This window comes from Tachyglossus aculeatus, chromosome X1 (genome assembly GCF_015852505.1).
Source record: "Tachyglossus aculeatus isolate mTacAcu1 chromosome X1, mTacAcu1.pri, whole genome shotgun sequence".
In the NCBI taxonomy this organism is placed as follows: Eukaryota; Metazoa; Chordata; class Mammalia; order Monotremata; family Tachyglossidae; genus Tachyglossus; species Tachyglossus aculeatus.
In genome coordinates this window covers 8,468,718-8,492,860 of record NC_052101.1, presented here as the reverse complement: position 1 = coordinate 8,492,860, position 24,143 = coordinate 8,468,718, and the positions used below count along the sequence as shown (strand labels likewise).

At 42.4% G+C, this 24,143-nt stretch overlaps 1 long non-coding RNA gene and 1 other non-coding gene across 2 annotated transcripts in view; one reads left to right on the top strand and one right to left on the bottom strand.

Annotated features, from left to right (window-relative positions):
• Positions 1 to 2,670: 2,670 nt before the first annotated feature.
• On the top strand, positions 2,671 to 2,808 carry LOC119920475. Its single transcript, XR_005448218.1, has one exon. It is a non-coding gene; the product is annotated as a small nucleolar RNA SNORA7 (small nucleolar RNA).
• Positions 2,809 to 18,114: 15,306 nt separating this feature from the next.
• Positions 18,115 to 24,143, bottom strand: part of LOC119919871 — a 131,193-nt gene continuing 125,164 nt past the window's right edge. The window contains exons 2-4 of the long non-coding RNA XR_005447730.1: positions 20,819 to 20,967; positions 18,519 to 18,577; positions 18,115 to 18,406 (exon numbers count right to left, since the gene is read on the bottom strand). This is a non-coding gene — a long non-coding RNA (uncharacterized LOC119919871). The remainder of the gene's footprint in view (positions 18,407 to 18,518; positions 18,578 to 20,818; positions 20,968 to 24,143) is intronic.

The window sequence follows — 24,143 nt, the reverse complement described above, 5'->3', positions numbered from 1 at the left end:
GTACTTGTTAAGCATTTACTATGTGCCAAGCATTGTCCTAAACTCTGGGATAGATACAAGTTAATCAGGTTGGAAACAATCCCTGGCCCCCATGGAACTCACACACTTATCCCCATTTTTTATTGATGAGGTAACTGAGGCACAGAGAAGTTAAGTGACATGTCCAAGGTCACACAGCAGACATGTGGAGAAGGCGGCATTAATAATAATAATAATAATAATTGTGGTATTTGTTAAGTGCTTACTACGTGCCAGGCACTGTGCTAAATGCTGGGGTGGATACCAGCAAATCAGGTTGGACACAGTCCCTGTCCCACATGGGGCTCACTGTCTCAATCCCCATTTTACAGATGAGGTAAGTGAGGCACAGAAAAGTGAAGCAACTTGTCCAAGGTCTCAGAGCAGACAAGTGGCAGAGTGGGGATTAGAACCCATGACCTTCTGACTCCCGGGCCGATGCTCTAGCCACTAACCCACACTGCTTCTCATTCACTTCACACCTCTTCCAACTGCACTGCACTGTGGGATTCATTCATTCATTTGATCATATTTGTTGATAATTTACTGTGCGCAAAGCACTGAGCTAAACCCTTGGGAGAGTACACCATAACAATAAATAGACCCATTCCCCACCCACAATGACCTTACAGACCAGAGATGAGTTTACAGTCTAGAGGGAATCTCTTTAGTGGAATCTCTCTATTCCAGAGAGGCTGGCCTTTCTTTGGGTTCGGACATCTCCATTTGACAGCAAAAATGTTGCTGAAAGAAGGTATGTTGTGCCTGTGATCGGGGATTTGGGGCTGCTTTAGGTGAGTCTGCCAATGAAGAGGCAGTTTACTTGTGAAGTCAAATATCTTCATTCAAACTGGATAAGAACGTCAGCCTGCCTAGCCATCCGAAGATGACCCAGTTACCTAAGACGTTTCTGTTAGTGGCAATAGGGCCTGCAGAGATATTCCTGCTGCGATTTCAGCTGAATAATGCAGGCCTCCCACAAGACAGGTATATACGTGAAACTAAGGGCCTTTGCAGGGAAAATTTCCTCAGTTGCAAACATTGCTTTCCCCCAAATCTATATGACACTCACCTAATACTGAATCAGATATGCGAAGAACTCACTAATCAGGAAAATACTGGGAAATGAAGTCCTTTCTCCTGCTCTGAGACCGTAAGCTCCTTTCATTCAATTCTATTTACTGAGCTCCGGGGGAAGAGATCGTGTTCACCAACTCTAATGGACTGTACTCTACCAAGCGCTTAGTGCAGTGCTCTGCACACAGGAAGTGCCCTGGAAATACCACTGAATGGTTGATGGATTAATAATAATAATGGCATTTATTAAGCGCTTACTATGTGCAAAGCACTGTTCTAAGCGCTGGGGAGGTTACAAGGTGATCAGGTTGTCCCAAGGGGGGCTCACAGTCTTAATCCCCATTTTACAGATGAGGGAATGGAGGCACAGAGAAGTGAAGTGACTTGCCCAAAGTCACACAGCTGACAATCGGCGGAGCCGGAATTTGAACCCATGACCTCTGACTCCAAAGCCTGTGCTCTATCCACTGAGCAACACTGCTTCTCTAACTGATTGGATTGATTGAGACTGACTACACACCATGTCTATCCCAGTGTGGGGCTGAAATTTAGTCTTTTCCACCCTCCAACACTCTCTCTTATTCATCAGCTCCCAGCATTGGCAGCTTCAGGGAAATAAAATCATGGATTTTGGGGTGAGGTTAGAGGAAAAAGGCGAAGTGGGGCTGGGAGTGGAAGAACATGTTCATTTGTCTCTCCTGGGGAGTTAACAGTTGCTTTTTGTGTAACTTTCCAGCCTCCCACACTTATGACTCCTTCCTCATTGGCCTAAGCTCCTACCCACATTTCCTGCCTGTGGTGCCCAATAATATTAATAAGTATTAATTAAGCATTTACTATGTACCCAGCACTGTACTAAGTGCTGGGGTACATACAAGTTAATCAGGTTGGCCTCAGTCTTTGTCCCACATGGGGCTCACACTCTTAATCCCCATTTTACAGATGTGGTAAATGAGAACCAGAGAAGTAACTTGCCCAAGGTCACGCAGCAGACATGTGGTAGAGCTGAGATTAGAACCTGGGTCCTTCTGACTCCCAGTAATAATAATAATAAAAATTGTGGTATTTGTTCAGTGCTTACTTTATACCAGCACTGTACTAAGTGCTGGGGTGGATACAAGCCAGTCAGATTAGACAGAGTCCCTGTCCCAAGTGGGGCTCATGGTTTTAATCCCCATTTTACAGATGAGGGAAAAGAGGCACAGAGAAGTGAAGTGACTCACCCAAGGTCACCCAGCAGACCAGTGGCAGAGTTGGGGTTAGAACCTGGGTCCTTCAGACTCCCAGTCCCAGGCTCAGTCTGCCCGGCCATGCTGCTTCTCCTGTGACAAAGATCCCTTTTTATCAAGCTCCTCTTCCTAGGTTGGAAATGGGGCAGATACTCTTGGGGTCCAAGGGAAACAAGGCAGATCTGTAAACTAGCTTTTGTTTCTTCTTGTTGAACGGTTGGATGCAAGTTGACATACATGTCTAACCCCACTCTGCTCACTTTACAGAAGGGGTCCACCCCTAGCCCCAGTGCGACTGCCAAGGGAGGCCCCGGACAACAATTTTCCCACCCCCACAAGGATGCAACCTCTCTCAGGGCCGCACCTGGAGAGTTTCCAGTCCTCTACCAGTCTCGACTATGGAAGGGAGAGTCAAGCAGAGGCCCACCCGTTCCATTCCTAGCTTGGACAGTGGCTAGAGAGTGGAAGGCAATCTGCTACAAGTCAAAACTCACCTGTGCTGGGCAGCAGTGGCACGGAAGAGAGTCGAGGGCAGAGACTCTAGTTTACTGCATGGAAGGAGGCAACGGGAAGCCTCTTCTAGATTTTTATCAAGATAACTCTATGGATACGCTACCAGAACGACTGCAGATGGAGGTGGGGTGTTCTGGGACAGAGGTGTCAATGGCATCGCTACGGGTCGGAGACAACTCAACAGCGTAAGACAAGCGTGAGGTGAGAAGCGCATTTAATGATTCTTCGATGCCCTTTCTAGGTTTGCTGACGGTGAGGGCCTCCTTCACAATGCTATCCTTTCCTGGCTCCACCTGGTCCTGCATTCATGTGTTTCCATGGCAGAAGGACTCTGTCTGTCTTTTTGTATCATGCAGTTTCGCATTTTACAAATGCAAAATGGGGACCATTTAGTGCAGGGGTATGCAATCACTGGGCAGAGACTCTGATAATCCATCAATCCCAAAATGGTCATTTCATCATCGGAAAGAGTTATGGCTCCTCCCACAGTGCTTCACATACCCCAGCTGGCCACCTCCTAGCTTACCTCGCTGATTTCTTACTAGACTCCGAGGCCTCTCGTGTCGCTCCTCTGATGCCAGCCTAATCACCGTACCTTGATCTCCTCTATCTCGCCGTTCACCCTTTGCCCATGTCCTGACCCTGGCCTGGCACTCTCTCCCTTCACATCTGACAGACGATCACTCTCCCCATGTTTGAAGCCTTATTAAAGTCCCATCTCCTCCAAGAGGCCTTCTGGGACTAAGCCCTCACTTCCCAAATTCCGCCTCTCTTCCGTATCACCCTTACACTTGGATTTCTACCTCATCCCACTCTCAGCCCCATAGCATTTTTGTGATATTCACCTTAATAATAACTGTGGTATTTGTTAAGCGCTTACTATCTGCCAGGCACTGTACTAAGTGCTGGGGTAGATACAAGCAAGTCGGGTTGGACACAGTCCTTGTCCCAAGTGGGGCTCGCAGTCACAATACCTATTTTACAGATGGCGTAACTGAGGCCCAGAGAAGCAAAGTGACTTGCCAAAGGTCACACAGCAGTCAAGTGGCAGAGTCAGGAATAGAACCCATGGCCTTCTGACTCCCAAGCCTGTGTTCTATCCACTACATTATTTTCATGTCTGTCTTCCCCTCTAGACTTCAATTTCTTTAGGGCAGGGAATGTGTCTATCGATTCAATTGTACTCTCCCAAGTATAATTATATGTTATATTATATGTTGTTGATTATATGTTGCCAACCTGTACTTCTCAAGCGCTTAATACAGTACTCTGCACACAGTAAGTGCTCAATAAATACGATTGAATGAATGAATGAATGAATGAATGAAGTACTTAGTACAGTGCTCTGCACACAGTAAGTGCTCAGTAAATACCATTGATTGACAGATTGATGCCCAAAAGTAGTGAAGTTAGATTCTGGGGGAACTAAGCTTAGTAATTGTACATGCCCCATCATTCTTTGAGAATGGAATAGCTTTGTATTAATTCCCTTTCTGGCATAGTCACAGATCAGTGACTTAAGCTATTAAACCACATTGCTGAAGGCATTAAAAATCAAAATTGAAATTTTTAAAAATGACCTTTCACAATAACTTCCACCTGTTGTTTTCAACAGCTCAACTGGTAATGAATATTCAATTCCCCCAACTGAAACGAGAAAAATGGCAAATAATTTAACATGAAATCGTTTGGCAAATTATTTTAAATCGATACAATTACCTTAAAAAAAATTTGCTCACGTTTATAAAAATTGGAAGCTCGTGGCTATATAGTAAGCTTCTTGAAGGTAGGGATTGTGCCTACTTAGGTTACTACATACTCCCAAGCACTTAGTACAGTGTTCCATACATTACCAACATTTAATAAATACCATTAACTTTTTTATGGTATTTGTTAAGCACTTACTATGTGACAGGCCCTGTACTATGTACTGGGGTAGACACAAGCTAATCAGGTTGGACACAGTCCCTGTCCCACCTAGGGCTCACAGTCTTAATCCCCATTTTACAGATAAGGGAACTGAGGCACAGAGAAGTAAAGTGACTTGTCCATGGTCACCCAGCAGAAAAGTGGCAGAGCCAGGATTAGAACCCAGGTTCTTCTAAATCCCAGGCCTGTGTTCTATCCACTGGGCCATGCCATTTCTAATTGGTTGACATGAATAGAGGCTTCAAAAGTTCATCTTATGATAGAAAGCTTGCGTATTTGTTTGGCAAAAAACTATCACAAGAATTCATTTGGTTGTAGGGATTTTCTTGCGAGTTGTACTGTAGTGAATGTTTGGGATGGTACAGTGCAGAAGAGAGTTATAAACTAGATACATAAGGAATTAAGAGGTATAAGTTAAGTAGTAGAAGTTTTTATATTTCCGTACTGTGTAACCATACTGTAAGAACATAGCAGCAATGTCATCTGATCCACGTTAGCTAAAGATTCTAAATGTGCCAAGAATGATCAATATTCGCCTCAAGTCACTATGCTGCAGAAACAAATGCCCTTACCTTTTGTGTTTTCATAAGACTTAACGTCTTCGATCTAGCAAGTAAGGTGCAGTGGTTAATGTTCTTTTGTTTCTTATTCAGTGACTTTTTATAAAAAATCAATCAATCAATCATATTTATTGAGCGCTTACTGTGTGCAGAGCACTGTACTAAGCGCTTGGGAAGTACAAGTTGGCAACATATAGCGATAGTCCCTACCCAACAGTGGGCTAAGGATAGATATCTCCTTTGGAGAATCCGAGGACGAGTGTATGCCTCGACTGTAGGCCTTGGGGAGAAGCAGTGTGACTTAGAGGATAGAGCACGGGCCCGGGACTCAGAAGGACCTGGGTTCTAATCCTGGCCACACCATTTGCCTGCTGTGTGTGATCTTGGACAAGTCACTTTACTTCTCTGTGCCTCAGTTTCGTCATCTGTAAAATGGGGATTAAGACTGTGAGCCCTGTGTGGGACAGGGACTGTTTCCAACCCGATTTGCTTGTATTTACCCCACTGCTTAAAACAGTGCCTGGCACACAGTAAGTGCTTAACAAATACTACAATTATCATTAGCGTTTACAATCTAGTGGAGGAGCCTACGTCCTCCCCAGTGTATGTAGCACCGCTGCTTAAATTCATGCTAAAAATAAAATAAAAAAATCTTGATCTCCTCTAAAACCAAGGTGGTACAATTTTGCAGTGGAGGTTAATATGCAAAATAAATGGTATATGATATGCACGATATCGATATCTCAATCAATCGTATTTATTGAGCGCTTACTACGTGCAGAGCACTGTTCTGTGTGTAGATATCTGCGTATCTACACACAGGAAAATGATTTCCCTAAATTAGAGACCAAATAAATATTTTTTAAAAAATTAAGAAAAAGATATTTGTCACTGATAACAACATAGAAGGTCATGGGTCCTAATCCCAGCTCTGCCTCTTGTCTGCTGTGGCACCTTGGACAAGTCACTTCAGTTCTCTGTGCTCAGTTACCTCATCTGTAAAATGGGTATTGAGACTGCGAGCCTCACGTGGGACAGGGACTGTGACGAAGCCAACTTGCTCATATCTACTCCAGTGCTTAATACAGTGCCTGGCACATAGTAAGCGCTTAACAAATACTATTATTATTATTATTATTATTATTATTGCTATCATTATCATTATTATTATCATTATTATTACTGTTAGAGACGTCTCAGTTTTAAAAGCCAAAAATCTCCTGACTCAGGCCCAGGATTTTTCCACTGTCATGCTACATTCTTGCAGAATCTTGCATGAAGGAACACTTAATTGTTCTAGCCAAAACACATCCAACAGCAGAACTATGTTCAAATATTGCAAAACACCTCCATCGATGTAATGCCCTCATTTTGACTTTGCAATTGAAACCTCACCACAATTAGTGTTTATGCATGAATATGATTCCCATGGCTATAAATAAGAATTTACACTAAGGGAAGAGCAAGGAACAAAATACTGTAAAGGAAGAGTTGAATAAGTTGCCTTTATGCTTCGAGGAAAAAATGTCACCTCTAAATAACTGTCATAACCTGCTGCACTTGAGAACATTTTTACTTGTAACTGGGCTACTCTTGAATGTTGTTTGTGACTTTGGAAAATATCTGTCAGCAAGACTGAAATGCATGCCATTTAGCATTTCCCTAAAGAAATTACAATTTGAAAGGTCGTAATTCACCGAAGCTGTTCATTTCATTGATTCCAAGATCCAAAATATAGATCTCAGAACAAGGGCCATAAACACTGTCTGGGGCTGGAAATGAAATCGGCTACTCCACAAGTTCCATTTTGCATCCCCTCAGCCCTAATCTTCCGAGCCTCTTGGGTCAATTACACATGCCTCTTTTTCTCTTTTAGATCTTTACATGAAGGGTAGATTGTTTTTTTCACCATTTACAAATGAGAAAACAGTGTTGGGAGTGAAATTTCTAAATTCAGATCAATTATCTGCCCACATTCACAGGATAGAATATAGTACACCTACTGTAGCCAGAACCTTTAGTGAAGCACCAGGAATTTGTAAGAGGACAGGTTTAGAGGCGACCTTTCATAATCATCCTCTGCATTATATACTTTTCAATTAGATGGGACATTGACCAGTGAGTAAATAATTGTTCTTTTGCTTTCATTGGACACTCTTCCCTTGTTGAATGAGCCCTACAGTCACCAACTGTGTGCAGAGCCTTGTACCAGATGTTTGGGAGAGTACAACAAAACAAGTAGACAAAATACCTGCTCTCAGGGATTTTATAATCTAGCCTGGGAGATAAAGACTGAAATAAATTAAGAGAAGCAGCGTGGCTCAGTGCAAAAGAGCATGGGCTTTGGAGTCAGAGGTCATGGGTTCAAATCCCAGCTCCGCCAATTGTCAGCTGTGTGACTTTGGGCAAGTCACTTCACTTCTCTGGACCCCAGTTACCTCATCTGTAAAATGGGGATTAATCCTGTGAGCCCCCTTGGGAACAACCTGATCACCTTGTAACCTCTCCAGCACTTAGAACAGTGCTTTGCACATAGTAAGCGCTTAACAAATACCACTATTATTATTATTATTATTATTATTATTATTATTATTAAATTATAGCTCGAAGCAGCAGAGTTTGGTTCACAACATTTTTTTCAAAGGGTATTTGTAAAGTGCTTACCATGTGTCAAACACTCTTCTAAGCCTAGGGTAGACATGAGATAATAGGGTCAGTCAGAATCGTTGTCCCACATGGGGCTTACAGGGTAAGTAGGAGGGAATAGGATTTAATCTTGTACATATTCACTGTTCTATTTATTTTGTTAATGATGTGCATTTAGCTTTAATTCTATTTATTCTGATGACACCTGTCCACATGTTTTGTTTTACTGTCTGTCTCCCCCTCCTAGACTGTGAGCCTGCTGTTGGGTAGGGACCGTCTCTATATGTCGCCAACTTGTACTTCCCAAACGCTTAGTACAGTGCTCTGCACACAGTAAGCACTCAATAAACATGATTGTATTAATGAGTGAATGAATCCCCATATTACAGATGAGGAAAGTGGAGCACCGAGAAGTGAAGTGACTTTCCCAAGGTCCCACAGCTGGCAAGTGGTGGTGACTCCCCCCTTTCTAGACTGTGAGCCGGTTGTTGGGTAGGGACCGTCTCTACATGTTGCCGACTTGTACTTCCCAAACGCTTAGTACAGTGCTCTGCACATAGTAAGCGCTCAATAAATACAACAATAAATGAATGCCGGGAATAGAACTCAGGGCCTCCGACTCCCAGGTTGACGCTCTTTCCACTAGGCCACTCTGCTCCTAACGCTGCTACGGAATTGCTATGAGAGGGAGATGGTGCAAATTTAGTTACCTAGTTGGCATATGGAAGGCAGTAGGAGAGGAAGGTGGGAAAAGTCGATATTCTTCAGGGTAGGCTTCCTGCAGATGTGATTTCAGAACGGCTTTGAAGATACAGAGAGCAGTGACATAGACAATCTGATCGCCGCTAGCATTTGAATTTGTGATCCTTTGCGTATTTTTCAAAGTGCTGCATACATTCATCGTGGGACACTTAGTTTAGTTAGGACAACCATTATTGGATGACCATTTTGTTCCCAAACTACACGGCTCTAAGGACATAGGTAAGACCGCCTTAGTGGCAGACTTCTGGGCGTCTGGAGTTGGACATATCCGAAAACACCGCTGATGTAAGAGATAGGTGGACATTAGAGCAACTGCTTTGGTTCTGGACAAATGTCTACATTTGACTCAGAGATTTGGACCACTGATCTTTCTGTCTTGGGGCTGTAGCAGAGCTTTTCAAAGGCAGGGTGGTAACTCCACCTAGGGGAAAAATGAATCTGAAACACATGGCCACCGAAACTGGATTTTTTCCCCCCTCCGGATTTATCCTCAGCAGAAAAGGCCAATCTACCCCCAAGGAATTATATGAGCATTCAATCGCTTAGTACACTTGTTCCACACAAAGTGCTCAATAAATACCAAAGACTCTTTTTTTGCTGTCATGTGTTAAACTTCTCTCATTCCCTTCTGTTTTATCCTTATACTTGCATCTGTAACCTTTATTCACCCCTTCCTCAGCCCCACAGCACATAAGTCCATATCCATAATTTACTTATTTAATAATAATAATGATGGTATTCGCCTACTATGTGTGAAGCACTGCTCGCTTCAAGGTGATTCAAGGTGATACAAGGATACATGGTGATCAGGTTGTCCCATGTGGGTCTCACAGTCTTAATCTCCATTTTACAGATGAGGGAACTGAGGCCTAGAGAAGTTAAAGTGACTTGCCCAAGGTCACACATTTAGCAAGCGGTGGAGCCGGGATTCGAATCCATGACCCCTGACTCCCAAGCCCATACCCTTTCCATTGAGCCATTCTGCTTCTTTAATTTATTTATATTAATGCCTGCCTCATCCTCTAATAATAATAATAATAACAATAATAATAATAATAATGGTGGTATTTGCTAACTACGTGTCAGGCTCTGTACTAAGCACTGGGGTTGATACAAGCAAACTGGGTTGGACACAGTCTCTGTCCCATGTAATCCTGGCTCTGCCAGTTGTCAGCTGTGTGACTTTGGGCAAGTCACTTAACTTCTATGTGCCTCAGTTCCCTCATCTGTAAAATGGGGATTAAGACTGTGAGCCCCCATGGGACAACCTGATCACCTTGTAACCTCCCCAGTGCTTATAACGGTGCTTTGCACATAGTAAGCACTTAATAAATGCCATTATTATTATCATTATTATGTGGGGCTCACAGTCTCAATTGTCATTTTACACATGAGGTAACTGAGGCCCAGAGAAGTGCAGTGACTTGCCCAAGGTCACAAAGCAAACACCTGGCCAAGTCAGGATTAGAACCCATGACCCAGACTGTAAGCTCCTTGTGGGCAGGGTACGTGTATGCCAACTCGGTTGCATTATGCTCCCGCAAGCACTTAGTGCAGAGCTCAGCACACAGTAAGCGCTCAATAATTAATTGATTGATTGATTAACACTTACCATGTGTCAAGCACTATTCTAAGCACTGTGTAGATAAAAGTTGATCAGGCTGGATGGAGTCCTTGTCCCGAATAGGGCTTACAGTGGGGCTTACAGACTAAATTGAAGCGAGAACTGGTATGGCATCCTCATTTTGCAGTTGAGGAAACTGAGGCACAGAGAAGTTAAGTGATGTCCCTAAGGTCATGTGACAGGCAAGTGGCAGAGCTAGAATTAGAAATGAGGTCCTCTGGCACCCAGGCCCAAGCTCTGACCACTGGACCACACCGCTTCACTGATGAATTGATTGGTATGCACACATTCACACCCATTCAGAAAGTCCCGTCGTCTCCTCTCTCCAATCCTTGACCCTTCATTCATGTTGTTTCTCTGACTTGGAACTCTCTCCCTCCCCAAATCTGGCCTTTGGCAGTGCCCCCTGCACACAGTACCTTCCTAAAATTCTCACCTCCTCCAACAAGCCTTCCCTCATTCATAATAATAATAATTGTGGCATTTGTTAAGTGTTTACTATGCTCCTAGCTCTGTTCTAAGCCCTAGGGTGGAGACGGGTTAATCAGGTCCCTGTGCCTGTCCCACATGGGGCTCACAGTCTCAATCCCCATTTTCCAGATGAGGTAACTGAGGCCCAGAGAAATGAAATGACTTGCCCGAGGTCACGCAGGAGACGGGAGGCGGAGCCGGGATCAGAACCCACGTCCTCTGACTCTCATCATCGTCATCATCATCAATCGTATTTATTGAGCGCTTACTGTGTGCAGAGCACTGTACTAAGAGCTTGGGAAGTAAAAGTTGGCAACATATAGAGACAGTCCCTACCCAACAGTGGGCTCACAGTCTAAAAGGGGGAGACAGAGAACAAAACCAAACATACTAACAAAATAAAATAAATAGAATAGATATGTACAAGTAAAATAAATAAATAAATAGAGTAATAAATATGTACAAACATATATACATATATACAGGTGCTGTTGGGAAGGGAAGGAGGTAAGATGGAGCCCAGTCTCGGGACTGGGCTCCTTCCACTCTGCCGTGCTGGTTTCCTTCATTCCCAGAACCCCACGTTGTTGAAACCCAACCTCCCTCCCCACCTCTCATCCACTTTCTGATTCTCATCGGAGAATTTTTGTATGTATGTCATTCAACTGTACATTGGATTACTTACTTGGATGACTACAGCTGTAAAGGGGTTTATGTCCGTCTCCTCCAATGGAGAATAAGCTTCTTGTGGGCAGGGAGCATGCCACTTTTCTGTGAAATGCTCCCCAGGGAACACTCATTGAAAGCGAGGCTATGTTGTGGGCAGGGAATGTCTCTGTAATATTGTTATATGGTACTCTCCCAAGCACTTAGTATAGTGCTCTGCCCACAGTAAGCATTCAATAAATACGATTGACTGCCTGGTTGAAACACTTTCTATGTGTCAAACACTGTGCTCAGCATTGCGGTAGACAGGATATTCAGATCCGACAGGGTCCCTCCCCCGCAAAGGGGTCACAGCTGATAATAATAAAATTAATAATACTGCTACTTGCTAATCACTTACTATGTGCCAAGCACTATACCAAGCAATGGAGTATGTATAGGATAATTAGGTCCCATGTGGGGTTCCCAGTCTAAGTAGGAGGGAAAACAGGTATTGAATTCCCATTTTGCAGATGAGGGAACTGAGGCACAGAGAAATGAAATGACTTGCCCGGGGGAAGCAGCATGGCTCAGTAGAAAGAGCAAGGGCTTTGGAGTCAGAGTTCACAGGTTTGAATCCCGGCTCCACCAATTGTCAGCTGTATGACTTTGAGCAAGTCACTTAACTTCTCTGTGCCTCACTTACCTCATCTGTAAAATGGGGATAAAGATTGTGAGCCCCCCGTGGGACAACCTGATCACCTTGTAACCTCCCCAGTGCTTAGAACAGTGCTTTGCACATAGTAAGCGCTTAATAAATGTCATTATTATTGTTATTATTATTATTATTATTAGAGAAGTGAAGTGACACTGTAGTTCACCTAGCACACAAGTGGCGACACTGGGATTAGAACTCAGGTCTTCTGATTCCCAGACCCATACTTTTTCCACCAGGCCATACTGCTTCTATGAGAGATAGCACAGATCTCATCCCCATTTTATTGTTGGGGAAACTGAGGCCCAGAGAGGTTAAGCGACTTTCTCAAAAATCCCACAGTAGGGCAGTGTAGGAGTTGGGACTAAGATATAGGTCTGTTGAATCCCAATCTCGTGGTCTTCCCATTAGGCTACACTGTCTCCCGACTACTACTAATAATAATGGCATTTATTAAGCACTTACTATGTGCAAAGCACTGTTCTAAGCGCTGGGGGGGTTACAAAGTGATCAGGTTGTCCCACGGAGGGCTCACAGTCTTAATCCCCATTTTACAGATTAGACAACTGGGGCACAGAGAAGTTAAGTGACTTGCCCAAAGTCACACAGCTGACAATTGTGTCAACTTTTACCCACTCAAATGCCTTCAGGCTAGTTGATGGAATTTTTTATGGTACTTATTAGGTGCTTACTATGTGCCAGACACTGTACTAAGCACTGGGGTAGATACAAGCTAATCAGGTTGGACACAGTCCCTGTCCCACAAGGGGCTCACAGTCTTAATCCTTATTTTACAGACGAGCTAACTGAGGCACAGAGAATTGAAGTGACTAGCCCAAGGTCATCCAGCAGACGAGTGGCGGAGGCAGTATTAGAATCCAGGTCCTTCTCTCTCCCAGGCCTCTGCTCTATCCATCGGGCAACACGGCTTCTCAAGTTGCTATCATTGATCCTTAAGTTATGGTGTCATTCCCAGACCTAGTGAGCCTCGGGTTGGGAAGCTCTCCCAGAAAGGGCCTGAATTAGGTGTCAGCAGCAGCTGGAAGTGCTGAAGAGGAACAAAACCCCCAGATGGAGGAAGGGGATGGGGGAAGAAAAGAACAGCCTAAGGAGCCCAAGAAAACAGCCAAACACACAGCGAATATGCACGCTAAATTTCCTACTTTGGCACAAAACAGCACCTCACAGTTTGCAAATATCTGCAAAATTTCATTATCCATTCTGTGTCCTAAAAAATGTGAAACTGAACAAAATTTGTGAAAACGACAACCGTTAACTTCGGGCTTCTATCACTCAAGTCTGTTACAGCACAAACGACCCCATGGAAGTATGTTCCTTCTTAAAATGAGATTTTATAAGCATACCTTGAATAGTGACAGTGCTATTATATTTCCAAAGACTTTCACACTCGGTTTCTCGTTTTATCCTCACATTCCCCATTAAGTAGAGAAAGCTGAGGGAAGTGAGATAAATAAGTGACTTTCCCCAAGTTACCAGCAGCCAGTTCCAGGCCTGGAACAAGACCCAGGCTTTCTAACTCTTTCCACCAGACCCCACTGTCTCCTCACTCACTCTAGACCTCACTGCCTCCTTACTCATTCCTCCAGACCCCACTGCCTCCTCGCTCTTTCTACTTTCATTCAGTCATTCAATCGTATTTATTGAGCGTATACTGTGTGCAGAGCACTGTCCTAAGCACTTGGAAAGTACAATTTAGAAAGACAATCCCTACCCACAACGGGCAGAAGGTGGGAGACAGACATCAAAACAAGTAAACAGGCATCAATACTATTGATATACATAAATAGAATTATAGAATTATATCTATATATCTATATATAGATATAGGTGTATATCTATATATACACATCAGAACAAGTAAACAGGCATTAATCAATCCATCAATCAATCGTATTTATTGAGCGCTTACTGTGTGCAGAGCACTGTACTAAGTGCTTGGGAAGTACAAGTTGGCAACATATAGAGACAGTCCCTACCCATATATGTATATATGTTTGTACATATTTATTACTCTATTTATTTTACTTGTACATATCTATTCTATTCATTTTATTTTGTTAGTATGTTTGGTTTTGTTCTCTGTCTCCCCCTTTTAGACTGTGAGCCCGCTGTTGGGTAGGGACTGTCTCTATATGTTGCCAACTTGTACTTCCCAAGCGCTTAGTACAGTGCTCTGCACACAGTAAGTGCTCAATAAATATGATTGAATGAATGAATGAATACCCCAGCGCTTAGAACAGTGCTTGGCATATAGTAAGTGCTTAACAAATACCATCATTAATATTACTGTTGTTATTATTCCACCAGACCCTCCTGGGTCCTCATTTGTTACTGTTTGGATAATGTTTCCAGCTTTTGCCGTAAATAAAGTCGAGGTTTCAGATTTCATTTCACTAATCTGGTATAAACCTACTCAAGGGAATCCACCAAATGAAATATCAGACTTCCTAACCCTCAAATGGAACATGGACACCTAGGAAATATTAACCTTAGGCTCCATTCTCTTCAATTTCAGGACACCGGAGAATTAAAAGATAACACCCATAGATTTCCCTTTAGCATGGAGGACTGGAAAATTATTTTCTAGATTTATCACCTAATTCTTCTGCCTAGATTTCTGCTAAATCAGTAACTTTACTCCAAATTGCATTCAGGAGAGTGACTCATTATAAACAAATGCTCTAAGATCCTGAAGGCTGGGATCATGTCCACAGGCTCTATTTTATTGTACACTCCCGAGCACTTAGTACATTGCTCTGCACGTTATAAGTGGTCCATACATATCATCGATTGGATGATTGATTATTCAAACTATTCAGATCAAACAGGGACTCTGGCTCCTAGCTCATTGTCAGCAGATCTCAGCTTTCTCCACTCTTTTTGGGGTAGTCAGAACCCATTTTAGAGTATGGATGGGTTACAGGGAGGAGAGAAAATGCCCATCATCAATGCCATCTGGGGAAAGGATGCTCAGAAGGCAATAAAGAAGACAGTCAAAATAAAGGAGCAATCAAGGTGGAATCACCTCGAACACCGGAATCAAAAGGGGAAGAAAGTATGGAAAGGAAAGCAATATCAAACCCCATGTCTCTGGTCTCCAACTGGCTTAGTTCCATTGTACAGAATCAAGGAAGTGTTTTTCTCTTTCCAAGGACCACTAGTATTTTTGAAACTTTCTTTCGAGAGATTTTAGCAGGTATTTAAATGCTTTAGACACGTCCGCCATTTCAGCAGAGGCCGTTGCAACTAGGGTGAGATTTTCTATCTCTGTGGTAAAATTTGCCAGGGTGAAACTGTGAAACACTATATCATAGAGGGCGTCTTAAGAAACAATGTAATCAAGTTCTGCTGCAGCTGAATGCCTCATTCCAACAGAGCAATTAGGGAAAACCTGGAACCTCTTAAACCCTTTAGAATGTAATTTGTCATGAAAACTGCTGAAATACGCGCTGGATATGATGTCTGAACATTACTGAAGGATTATAGGCTTTTAGAGCATTGGATTTCTTTTTATCATTGGTGTGGTAATCCTTCTGTTTCCCTACTTCACTTACTCCCTACATTTTTCTTTTCAAGGTCAGACTTTAAAGTTGGACAGAAATAGGAGCCGTAGGGGGAGATGGGTAATTGTGTAATTCTCCCACTAATTTTACCAATGATTATATCCATATCATCCTCCGTATTTTCAAAGACTGGATTTTTCCTAGGGTGACAATTAAATACTACTGCTAACGTTTGGTATTTCTTCATTGTGAAAATCATCCTCAGCAGCCAGAGATTTCCTTACTCTGATTTATAATTTTGACACAACGCAGAAGGATTCACATAGTGAAAAGAATGGTAACAGAAAAGGTGGCCACACAATAATGCATGAGAGAGGGATTAATTTATTTTCACCTCCCCCTCCCTCAATTTAGGGAACATAGAAGCCTGTCAATATTGGTGGTCTCCCCTTACCTTGGATAAATACACATCTCTGGTGCCATTCATTCTATTACAGAAATATCCATTGCCCAGATCATTTCTCTTCTGTTCTCCCAGACCAAGATGAAGACTGTAACCTTTAGCAAACATTCATCCTTCACAGAGCAAATGAATCAATCAATATGGAAATCCTTCATCCTGATCATAAATTTAGGTTTTTCCTGCTTCAGTCACAGATGTTTTTCATTTCTATGTATTATTATGCATCAGAAGGATCAATCATATTTAGTGAATGCTTACTGTGTGCAGAGCACTGTACTAAGCGCTTGGGAAGTACAAGTTGGCAACATATAGAGACAGTCCCTACCCAAGGTTGTTAGAGAAGCAGCGTGGCTCAGTGGAAAGAGCACGGGCTTGGGAGTCAGAGGTCATGGGTTCTAATCCCGACTCCCCCACATTCTCTAGAAGCATAGACTTTTATGCCTGCTGTGTGACCTTGGGCAAGTCACCTAACATCTCTGAGCCTCATTTACCTTGCCTGTAAAATAGGAATTAAGACCGTGAGCTCCATGAGAAACGTGATCACCTTGTATCCTCACCAGCACTTAGAACAGTGCTTTATCACTGGCTCCTCTCCTACTCCCTACTTAGCCATCTTATTGTCTCTCTCTTCAATCAATCATATTTCTTGAGTGCTTACTATGTGCAGAGCACTGTGCATAGTAACAGAGTACAAAAGAGTTATATCTCATGCACTTAAGTACTCCTCTACCTTTATGTACGTATCATTATTATAAGTTGCTTCCCTTTTCTGTACTGTATTTTAATGTCCACCTCTCCATTAGACTGTAGTTTTATTATATTGTACTCACCCAAGTGCTTAGTACAGTGCTCTGCACACAGTAAGCACTCAATAAATACCATTGATTGATTGATCAACAGACTACAATTCTAGGAATAAAAAAGAACTGCTTGAAGACTTATTGGGGAAAAAATCAAGTGGTGGTGTCACGCCTAGTAAGGATACAAAAACAAAATCCTTAACACAGCTTGATAACTAGCATCCTCAGATGTATAATTAAAAGTTCAGTATTAGGAATTCTTAGTTTCATTGTTTTCAATTTCCAGATTCCTTAAAAATGTTAATGAACTGCTTCTTTTTCTTCCTTTTCTATTTTAAATATGCATCAGTGTATATATGTACTTGGAGATGAAATGCTACATATAGCCCCACACCCACTTCTTTCGGAAGGAGAGGAAATCTCTAACTCCCTTTGGATATCTGCAAAGTGGGCTGGCATTCATTTGTGAAATTACAAAAATCCAGGCTTTGTAAAAGCCATGAAGCTATTCTCATTCACTGAAACTTCAATTCCCAGTCTAAATTAATCACTTGTTATACAAGCTCACCCTACCTTCCTACATGGTCTAAAAGATGCAGGACAAAGTAGATATACCTCATATGAATTAATGTCTCCCTCTCTAGATTGTAAGATCCCTGTGGGCTTTGAAGCAGGGCCAGGATTAGAACCCAGTCAGAAGGACCTGGGTTCTAATCCTGGCCCTGTCACTTGTCTGCTGTGTGTCCTTGGGCAAATCACTTGACTTCTCCATGCCTCAATTCCTTCATCTGTAAAACGGGGACGAAGACTGTGAGCCCCATGCGGGGCAGGGACTGTGTCCAACCTGATTACCTTGTATCTACCCCGGAGCTGAAAAAGTGCTTGGCACATAGTAAGAGCTTAACAAGTACCACAATTATTATTATTATTATTTTTGAAGGTGAGGAGAGTGATTGTCGGATATGAAGATGGAAGATATTCCAGGCCAGAGGCAGGACGGGGGTGAGAGGTCGGAGGTGAGACGGATGAGATCGAGGTGCAGTGAGTAGGCTGATATATAATAAACACTCAATAAATGCCACTGCTCCATTGATTGGGATCTTTGGAAAATAGATGACAGATCCATAATGCTGGCATAATAGCATTTTATTTGTTAAAAATGAATCTGGCAAAATATAACCAAATGAAGCAAACACGTGATGCCCATAGTTACTGCATCCAGCACAAATTTATACTGATATCCTGTCAGTGATGAAAGTTTTCCACAATGACATAAAGAAATCCATTCCATTTTCCCATCCCAAGTCAAAGCTCTTTTCACTTTTACTGTCCTTACTCATGGAAGTTATGGTTAACACGTGTAACGATTTTTCCCTTCCCGCCACCTTTCTAGGTCCAGGCATAAGGTGTGGTCTCATCGTAGCATAGATCTAAAAGAGAAAGAGATCAGAATTCATTAGAATGGATCAGAAATACCGAACAGCTCTCTAGCAATGATGATCTAACATGTATTAAAACATAATCACGTAATGTCACTTTTACCTAATCAGACTTGAAACTATTCTCGTCCTTCATGAAAAATCCATAGACTCGAAGTGTGTCTGAGAGGAAAAGGAGCAGGGGGAAAAAAAAATCATATAAATACAATATAGGCTCAGATGAAATTGGCAAAAACAAACTTGTCACAAAGACTGACAAGGACCCTAAACCATGGACAGACCCCCAGAATGACCATAATAATAATGATGGCATTTATTAAGTGCTTAATATATGCAAAAGAACTGTTCTAAGCGCCGGGGAGGTTACGAGGTGATCAAGTTGTCCCACGGGGGCCTCACAGTCTTAATTCTCATTTTACAGATGAGGTAACTGAGGCACAGAGAAGTTAAGTGACTTGCCCAAAGTCACACAGCTGACAATTGGAGGAGCTGGGATTTTGAACCCATGACCTCTGACTCCAAAGCCTGTGCTCTTTCCAAAGAGTCATGCTATTTCAGAACTCATGAACCCAAGCACCTTTGTCCCTCTCAGTGACTCCCCTTCTTAGACTGTAAGCTCCCTGAGAGCGGAGATCATGTCTATCAACTCTACTGTAATGTCCTCTCCCAAGCGCTTGGCTCAGTGCTCTGCGCATAGTAAGTGCTTAGTAAATACCGTTGATTGATCAATTGATATCAACTCCAGAGTGACAGGAAAAAAAAAAATCACCCTTGTGTGGATCCCACTATTATTATTTTTTTCTTTTTTTAATCCGCCCCCAAGCCCACGGAATTTCGACAGGAAGACTTCCTTAAACAACCAGATAGAGCTGACCTGTAGTGTCTCAGGGGGCAGCGAATCGGGTGACACGTTCAAGAGGCTGAGATCTTTATCTGAAATGCCGACATTTAAGAAAATGTTTTTTGTCTGCATCAAACACTAGATTGCAAGACCTTAAAAGTCAGCAGTGATCGGTACAAAAGCACTGTTCTTCTTAAATGCCAGCAAAAATGATGAGACTGTTAACTTCAAATTGATGGCCTGACAAAATGCCCGGTTTGGATTGGGCTTGAACTTTGGTGGTCTGCCACCAAATTCCAGTACTCTGGCCAGTACCTGATTCATTTACATCCGATTAAACGTAATTGGAAAAAGAAAAAGGAAAAAAAGGAGCTGAAATTATGTTCTAGATAGAATAAAAGGTCCTGCTTTGCAAGGTTTCTCTTAATAAGAGATGACTTTTGATAAAAGTGTTTTTTTATATTACTCCTACAGTTACTGCTGATTCATTCATTCATTCAATCATATTTATTGAGCGCTTAGTGTGTGCAGAGCATTGTACTAAGCACTTGGGAAGTACAAGTTGGCAAGATATAGAGACAGTCCCTACCCAACAACAGGCTCACAGTCTAGAAGGGGGAGACAGACAACGAAACAAAACATGTGGACAGGTGTCAAGTAGTACCCAAAGGTGGGGTATTTTTTGTTTTGTTTTTGGTTCTTTTTCTTCCATTCTCAAAACACCCCAAAATCTCACACCTAGTATTGCATCATAAAAATCTTATGTATTATATTAGGCTGTGTCCTGAATGTGTTGAATTTTCATTTTCTTCTGTCAGCCAAGGAAAGCAAGGAAAAGGACTTGAGCGCCTAGTACAGTGCTCTGCACATAGTGAAACAGTAAATTACTCTCCCGCTTCTTCGGAGTTACTCTTTCCGCTCTTCTGAGTCTTATTGAAGGGTCACCTCCTCCAACAGACCTTCCCTAAGTCCTCTTCTTTTTCTTCCACTCCCTTCTACATCACCCTGACCTGCTCCCTTTATTCATCCCCATCCCAACTCCCCAGTGCTTATTTCTATATTTGTAATTTGTGTATTGTAATGCCTGTAATGTCCATATTTTAAATATATTTATTTATACTAATGTCTGTCTCCCCCTTTAAACTGTGAGCTCATTGTGGGCAGGGAATGTGTCTGTTATACGTGCTTAGTACGGTGCTCTGCACACAATAAGCACTCAATAAGTATGACTGACTGGCTGACTAAGTGCTCAAGAAATACAATTGATTGATGGACTCTTCCGTCCTGCTGTCTTTTAAGATTCTTTTTTCAAAATGAAAGTGATTTTGGTTTATATAAAGCAGGGCACGGATTGCACCATATTACATAAATAACACTTGGAAAACGAAACATGTACAATGTGATACAAGCATCTGCTAAGAAAGCAATAAATGTGACAATAACAGATGCTATGAAGGATCTGTAAAGATACAGGAAACTGACAACCTGCGGCCCGGTGGAAAAAAATAACTCAGATGGAAAAATGGTTGGGGAAAAAAAATGGAATAACTCAAGAGACTTACCAGAGTTCTAGTAGAGACTGAGGAGGTGACTGATAATAATAAGCCATGATGGTATAGGCCCTTGTTCTCTTTCATGACCTCCCTGCTTGTCTTCAGCCCTCTAGTGCCTAAATCTTCCAGACTATTTCTTTGCAGGGAAGATCTTCATCCTGTGAAAGGTGTAGTGATTCCTGAGGTATTTTAGATTCCTGAAGGTCACGTTTCGTGTTACCTTTATGAAGATGCTTTGTTAATCTCCTTTACTGAGGTGACATCGACATTTCCACTGTTTGCAAAAGTGGAATTGCTAAGCAACAGAAAATAATAGGCGCCGTATCATGCATTTCATTCTCATCGCCCCTAAATGACGTTGAAGCTACCGTAGGTTTCGGATGAGACATTTGACACTGGTTCAGAAACCATCAAAATGTTGATCCCGGAAGCTGAGAGGTATCAACCCAGTGTGCGTCCAGGAGTTAAAGGACACACTATATCATTTAGTCGTCCCTTTAAAAAGCTGAAAGTTATTCCCATTTCTAGCCATGCATTTTTTTTTTTTTGGTCTATTATCTACTGCTACCCATGTGAAGCTTCAAGGGCTATGGTTTGTTTAATAAATATGTCCTTGCCATACCACATGTCTCCATGTTGATTTCAAAGTTTATTTGGAAAAACAAAAACACGCATCTTAGTCGAAGAGCTGTTCTCAGGTTCAGGGGAAACTGTCACTGTCAAATAATAATAATAATAATGATGGTATTTATTAAGCGCTTACTATGTGCAAAGCACTGTTCTAAGTGCTGGGGAGGTTACAAGGTGATCAGGTTGTCCCACGGGGGGCTCACAGTCTTAATCCCCATTTTCCAGATGAGGTAACTGAGGCCCAGAGAAGTGAAGTGACTTGCCCAAAGTCACACAGCTGACAGTTGATGGAGCCTGGATTTGAACCCCTGACCTCTGATTCCAAAGCCTGTGCTCTTTCCACTGAGCCACGCTGCTTCCCCAAATACTGCGACCTGATCTACGTAACTCAAAGTTTGTGATTTGCGTTTTAGGAAATAGAGACAGTCCAGGAAGGCGATCAAGTACTTTCCAATCTACTATTTAAACACTTGGCATAATAGATGACAACAGGTCTTACATGTTAGAAAAACAGTGTGGCCTACTGGAAGGAGAACAGGTCTGGGGGTCCCTGGTCCTGGATTCTAATCCCAGCTTCATCACGTGCTTGTTGTGTGCCCTTGGGTAAGTCATTTCACTTCTCTGTGCCTCAGTTCCCTCAACTGTAAAATGGGGATTAAGACTGTGAACCTCATGAGAAACAGGGATCGGGTCCAGCCTGGTTAATTTTTCATCTGCCCCATGGCTTAGTACAGCACCTGGCATATAGTAAGTAATAATAATAATAATAAGATAACAATGGCATTTGTTAAGCACTTACTATGTGCCAAGCACTGTTCTAAGTGCTGGGAGGAGGGGTATACAATGTGATCAAGTTGTCCCACATGGGGCTGACAGTCTTAATCCCCATTTTTACAGATGAGGTAACTGAGGCTCAGAGAAGTGAAGTGACTTGCTCAAGGTCACACAGCAGACATGTGACAGAGGCGGGATTCGAACCCATGATCTCTGACTCCAAAGCCCCTGCTCTTTCCACTGAGCCATGCTGCTTCTCTTTTAAAAAAAAATAATATATATATATATTTTTTTTTAAAGCAAATGGTCAACTTTCTCCACTCCCGAGTATATTTTCACATTTTATGAAATAAGGAATATGTTACAACCCACCCGGGTCACATTCATCCCATAGTACATATAACCTGGGGTATGGCACAGTGAATAGAACATGGGCTTGGAAGGCAGAAGGTCATGGGTTCTAATCCTGGCTCTGCCACTTGTCTGCTGTGTGACCCTGGGCAAGTCACTTCACTTCTCTTACCTCATCTGTAAAATGGGGATTGAGACTCTGAGCCCCAAGCAGGACAGGGACTGTGTCCACCCTGCTTTTATCCACCCCAGCAGTTAGTACAGTGCTTGGTACATAGTAAGCACTTAAGAAATACCATAATGATTATTATTATTGGTACATCCAGCATTGTTTATTTCTTGTCCTGAGTTACAACCAACTCACAATATATATAAACACTCTAGGGATACAACCTATATTATTTGACCCAGACGTGAGTTTGAGTGATTCCCACACTCCAATCAAGCACAACAGGAAAGGAAATCTCTCCCTGCCACATTCCTACCTGGACTGGAATTAAGCAGTGAACATTAAATGGATCTTGGAAGAAACTAGGCCTATCATTTGTGTTTGACTTTCAAACTGTTGAAGAGAGCAATGAGTAACAGGATAATTTACTGAACTGGAGAGGTGACAGCTTGGAAATGGATGGGGTTGATGTCAAAGAGTTAAAAGTATCTCATTCAGAGGAACTGCTGTCCAACAAGGATCTCATCAAACTACAAGGTCGTATAAACAGTAGTAGTAGTAGTAGTAGTAGTAGTAGTAGTAGTAGTAGTAGTATTAGTAATAGTGCTAGAGAAGCAGAGTGGCTCAGTGGAACAAGCCCAGGCTTTGGAGTCAGAAGTCATGGGTTCAAGTCCCAGCTCCGCCAATTAATCAATCGTATTTATTGAGCGCTAACTGTGTGCAGAGCACTGTACTAAGCTCTTGGGAAGTCCAAGTTGGCAACATATAGAGATGGTCCCTACCCAACAGTGGGCTCACAGTCTAGAAGGGGGGGGACAAAGAACAAAACAAAACATGTTAACAAAATAAAATAAGTAGAATAGATATGTACAAGTAAAATAAATAAATAGAGTAATAAATATGGACAAACATATATACATATATACAGGTGCTGTGGGGAAGGGAAGGAGCCAATTGTCAGCTGTGTGACTTTGGGCAAGTCACTTAACTTCTCTGTGCTTCAGTTCCCTCATCTGTAAATGGGGATGAAGATTGTGAGTCCCCTGTGGGACAACCTGATCACCTTGTATCCCCCCAGCGCTTAGAACAGTGTTTTGCACATAGTAAGTGCTTAACAAATACCATCAGGAGGAGGAGTAGTAGTAGTAGTAGTAGTAGTAGTCGTAGTAGTAGTATGGGAAACAGTATGGCCTAGTGGATAGAGCATTGGCCTCAGAGTCCAAAAGACCTAGGTTCTAATCCTGACTCCACCACTTGTCTGCTGTGTGACCTTAGGCAAATCACTTAACTTCTCTGTGCCTCAGTTACCTCATCTGGAACATGGGAATGAAGACAGTGAGCTCCATGTGGGTCAGAAACTGCGTCCAACCTAATTAGCCAGCGATTAGAACGGTGCTTGACATGTAGTAA